The following is a 6,172-nucleotide window of genomic DNA, read 5'->3' on the forward strand; positions in this document are numbered from 1 at the left end:
TTTAAAAAAAGAAATAAAAGAAATAAAAAAGTAATTCGAGTTATTTTCATAGGACACCACAGTCTATCACAAAAAGACCCCCCCCCAAAAAAAAAAAAAAAATGAAAAAAATTAATAGTTAAGCTGGAAATGATGTACAGAGTTTAATGTTGAACGCTAAAAGATATGCTTTACGAATGATTCTCTGAGTAATACGTATTTTGTCTGAATGAATAAGATAAGTAATTGATGCACGATTATAATGGCTTGAATATATATCCTTTTGTCATGCTTGGGTAGTAAAAACGTAATTCATTACATGAACTATGTTTGACCAATTTTACGTGTATAGTGTTTGCTTAATGATACTAAGATAACGAATAAAGCATTTCTTTAATTTTAAAATGGCTAATAATTTTAGTTATTGATATTACTGAAAGTTACTTGTACTTATTCCAGCACATTTGACTTGAAATGGTACAGTTATTTTAAAAGAAGCAGGCATGGACAAACCTATGATAGTTTGTCTTTTAGCTACATTTTGCCCGAACTACATTATTTGTGCATTCAGTTGATCAATGATGGAATTTTGAAATAGATTGCTATGAATTCGACAGTGTGTTTGCTTCAATAATGTAACAGTAGATCTGGATCACACCTTTTTCAGAGTATAAGTTCTGTGCATTTTGAAGTTCCATATGTTGAAGGGAAAATTGTTTGGGTTTGTACTTTGCCTAGGCGTTCTGCATGATTTCACATGTAACTTGAAACTGCCTTGAAGTTGGTTCTCCTTTATTCTTTGAAGATCGTTTTGCTCCTTCTAAATGACGTTTTCTTGATCAAGTAATTTAATTTGCAAAGCTTAATTTCTTTCCTTGCTTTTGCTTTCTGATCGAGCTATCAGAATAAGAAAACATTCAATAGAAGACACAAAACAAACGTGCTTTTATTATTAAAAAAATGACACTTTTCTAGAGGCTGAAAGGTTAGTTCCAATATACCATTACACGGATTTAAATGTAATTTACTACATAAACATCCATATAATTAACTTGATATATATGTTTGTACAGTTTGTAAGGTGCAAGCACATACAAAATTCTGTTGCTCCGAAAATCAACGCCAAAAATTAAACTGAATTTCTAGCTTCCTTTTTTCTTTGTATCTAATTATGATATAACTTTAGCTTTGTTCAGGACACTAGAATTTTTGATAATCTATCGTACTCAAAAGTAGTCCAGGATATAATACAAATGTTCATCATCAAATGTTTCAACTTTACTTTTGTTACTTCAAGGTTATGAACTAACAAAATCTAATTATCTTTTCACTTAGTTAGCATATCAAACTACTGCTATTGCAAAAAGAATAGACAGGGTTAAAACCCTCAGATAAAAGTTACTGAAACCCAATAAAAGTATTTTATGCGTTTTTGTCTTGAATTAGGGGAACTAGAAACTAACCAGTTTAGGTTAACGCTATTTAATGCTGCTGTTCTATATTTTGTGTTGAAATATACTGTATTTTGCATGTTTATCTACGTCGTCAAGTAATGCAGCACATTGAATCTCGTTGCAGTTGTTGTCCCTTTGATATATACACCATACCTATTCTCGCTATATTTAATCGGGAAAGCGGGTAATAAATTCTGAAACAGTTTAGATATTACGTGTTTACCTGCACTGTTAAGCGTTTATTCTATCTATTCCCTTTGATGCAAGATAACCCTTTTCAGGATTCGTTCATACTATGGAGAATGTTAGAATAGCCATCTGGTACGTCACCAAAATGCTACTTGTCAACACAATCTTTGTGTTAATTACAAAAGTAGGGGTATTCCCATTATTTGCTTACGTAGTATCTGAAATCACCCAACTCATCACGAGTGAGTTTTTTTTCTTGGCAGATGGATATGAACATGCTTGTATCCATTCATTGTGAAAATACTCATAAAATAGCAGGACTTCATTAATTATAAACATATATTGACAATCATCGAGACTGTAAAACATTTCTGATCAATGTTTAGGTCTATAAGATTGTGTTTATCTCTCATAGTTATTTTCCAGAGGCGAATCCAGACTTTTTAAAAGGAGGGGTGCCAGCCAGAGTTCCTCAGAAAAAGGGGATGCTAGGATATTATTTACCATTTTTTTGTCAATTTTACACATGAAAATGTCAAAGAGTAATCAAGGGAACCAAGGTTATAGCGGTAATCAAAAGAATGTAATCCAGGGAAAAAGACCAGACATGGAAAACATCCACACACAGCAAAGAACATAAAGTAACTAAAATCATACATACAAAGTAACAAAAGTAAATGAGCAACTCGGACTCCACTGAAAACTGAGAGCATGCACCAGGTGCACCGGTAGGGTAAGCACCCCCTCTGCTTTACTAGAAACACCCGCCGAGTTGCTCATAAAAAGTCAAGTCCGGAGTAAACAAACGAGGAAAGGAAAACTATAACCAGTTTTCATGGTGCTGATAGATACACCATAACGATCCACGAGTTCATGATGACGACCATAAAACTTCTGTCGTGATGACTTCAATCTTGTAGCAACATAACCCTATTCCAGAAGCCTATTTGTTAGAGTTCTAGCGCGATACAAAAAGTCTGCGTAGTTTCGGCAAGCTCTGGCATAACGTATGAGTTGTGATATGAACACTCCATACGTAGGAGCTGAAGGGATGTTGCCACAGATGAAAGGAAAGTTGACAATTCTGAATGAAAAGTCATCACGTTTGTCGTAAAGTTTGGTCAATAGTTTTTCCTTTACCATCGATTTCCAAGTGTAGGTCAAGATATGATGCTGACTTCACAGTGTCTGTAGTATCCTTTATCTCAAGTTCTTTTGGGTAGATGCGATGTATCAAATCCCCGAAATTAGGATTGTTTAAAGATAATACGTCATCTATATAGCGGAAACTGAGATTGAAGGATCTAGCCAAACGATATTCTTTCTTTCTGATCAAATCAGCTATAAAGTCAGCCTCATAAGAGGGAAGAAATAGGTCAGCAAGTAAAGGAGCACAATTTGTTCCCATTGGAATGCCGACCGTTTGTTGAAAAAACACGTCCACCACACTGGACAAATATGTTGTCGATTAAAAATTCCAGCATTTTGTTGACATCTTCCTCTGTATATTTGGAAGATGATTTGGAATTATTTCTTACAAAGTATGAGGAATCTCTACCAAGAACTATGTATTTGTATCTAGGTGTGTCATCTTTTTTGGAAAAACAACGATGTATAATGTTTTGAAGTCGGGATTTTAACTGAGTATGGGGAATAGAAGTATACAGTGTTGAAAAATCATAGGTTTTAATGCTATTATATTCAGATAATAGTCTTAAACTGATTGTCTCCAAAAAATCTTTCGAATTTTTCAGGATCCACATTGAATTAATACCACTACGGAGTAACAAGTGTTGTGGTAGGACTGCAGACCCTCTTCGACAGTTGTAAGTAAAGAAGTTAAAAGTTTTGAAAGAGGTTTGGTGGTACGTACATTTCGCAGATCCAGCTATGAAACGTTGTTTGTATGGATTCTTGTGAAGTTTAGAAATCCAGTACAAAGACGGTAAATCACAATCATCGTCCTTGGTAGAGAGACCAAAAGAGGATAGCACAGATTTATGGTTTTCCACAATCTCTTCTTTGGAGAGAGTGGTAGCAGTTCCAATAAAAAATTGAGGAGGGGAGTGCCAACCCCCTGCACCCCTGGATTCGCCACTTTTTTCATTCTGCAGAAGTTTGAGGGTTGCTCAACATTAAATTTACATATACGAACAAAAAGCATCAATAATAAAATAATGTATAATACTTTATGTGGATGGGAATATAAAATGGAAATTATATTAATACTTTTATTTAGGAGGGAGTGTAAAAGCTTGTTTTAGACTGTTAAAGGTTAATGGTTATTTTTTCCATTTTTTACATCATGTTCATGGCTTTGCTACTAACCGGGTCTGTCCTTTTTGTAATAGAAATGCAAGACATTGCTCATGCTTCAAAAAGTCTCAAAGAGATCTTTATTACCTATATGCCAAATAAAAGTCTGCGGAACAAGCCTTCTGATTCCTGCCGAAATAATTGGATTGGGGTTTAAATTAATTCCACTTTGATTTCTCTCTTTTTGTGTAAAAATTAATTCACTACAAATGTAGCATGACTTATAGTAAAAAGAAAACCAACCCATTTAATCTAATTTTCGAGCTGAAACATGAACAATTAGAAATAAAATGTTTGTATTATCAACTTTAGGGGCAATTTACGCTTGTTCACAGAACCCCTTAAGGTTTATATAGCGTAAACTCTCTAAAATTTGGTTCAATCACATAACCTGATAAAAAATTAAAAAGCAATCTTTAAATGATATTTTTTTATTGATAATTGTTTATTCTGAGGCATATCACAGCTAAGGCGAAATGGTAACACATCGATTTATCAGGCCGAATTTAATCACTTATCAAGATTTAAGTCTGTTAGAACAAGCCGAAAATTTGAATAACGAATTAAAGTTCAGCTATAACGAAGTAATCGATTAAGTATAAAACAATTAACTCTGATATATTTCATCACGTTCTTTAAAAGAATAAATTTAATAGTTAAGTTTCATAAATTATCAAATATGAAAGAATAAATGGATTACAAAAGACAAGACCTCAGATGTCCAAAATGTGAACAAATTATGGACTAATTGAAACATAAATCGAAATACGAAATACGAATATTGATCCTCATTTAATCTCGTAAAAAGTTTTTATATCAAATGTTTTGAAAAAAGTAACGAGTAAATAGTAATGGAAATACTCATTCTAAGATTTTTGGTTCAATTCACATTACATGAACACATTTAATCTATATTTGAGATTCATTTTCATTTAAACACATTACATGGGTTGTTATAAACCTCAATCAGCCTGCATGTTTGGTATTAGGGTAATCAAAAAATTCTTCACACATTTGTTTGCAATACTATGAAATATATATGACATGAATACCACAGTACCTCTATTTTTATTTTAGTAAATGAAGAAAGTGTCAAAGATTGAAAAATGGTTTTAAATTATAACGGGTCTGAAAGTTTAATCAGGTATACACTTATTGTAATTTTTGAGTGAAAAAGGCAGTTATTACTACTTCTCAATAACTATTCTTCAATAGGAGATGCATAACTTAAGAAAACATGATCTATTTTTTTCTTTTCAAATCTTTAAATTGTAATTGTCAACCTCAGTGATCTAGGGAGAGCAGCGTAGCAATTTATCACTTTATAGTTTCATGTGAAAATGAAAAAAAAAGTTTTAATCTGATCATATAAAAACAGCTAGTCATCATAAGAATTATAATGATTGCAGTTCAAGCAAGAATGGTACTAGTATTTCTTACTACCCCTTAAAAATTTGATGACACCTGGCATCGAATAAGTTCCAAACACATTAAAAATTAAAAAATCGATCTTTTGCGAAACATTTTAATTTTACGACATTCTTTTGGACTCAAACACCCATTTATTGTCCAGGTGCATCGGTAGGCCAAACGGTTTTTGCTTTTTTTAGATACACCCACCGAGTTGCTAATAAAAGAGTTAAGTCCGTGGTAGACGAAAGAGGAAAGGAAAACTATGACATGTTGACCAAATGTGTTCCTGGTGCAGATGGATACACCGTAACGACCCGCGAGTTCATGTAGACGACCATAAAGCTACTGTAGTGATGACTTCAATCTTGGAACAACATAATCCTGTCCCAGAAGCTTAATTGTAAGAAGTCTAGGGCATTACAAAAAGTCTGTAGTAACGACAAGCTCTGGCATAACGTATGAGTTGTGATATGAAAACTCCATACGCAGGTGCTGAAGAGTAATCAAGGGAACCAAGGTTATAGCAGTAATCAACAGAATGTAATCCAGTGATAAAGACCAGACATGTAAAACAGACATACAGAACAAAGAACATAAAGTAACTAAAATCATACATACAAAGTAACAAAAGCAAATGAGCAACTCGGATTCCACTAAAAACTGGGAGCATGGACCAGGTGCACAGGCAGGAATAGTACAAAAGTAGATTGTTATATACTCCACAAAAATATTAAGGGCCACTATAGAAAGTTCAATAAATTTAATTTTATTATTATCAGCAGATAGGTAAAATAGTCTATAAATTAATCACTATAACATTA

Source organism: Perna viridis, chromosome 9 (assembly GCF_037379345.1).
Source record: "Perna viridis isolate PV_CMFRI_1.1 ecotype Kerala chromosome 9, ASM3737934v1, whole genome shotgun sequence".
Lineage (NCBI taxonomy): Eukaryota > Metazoa > Mollusca > Bivalvia > Mytilida > Mytilidae > Perna > Perna viridis.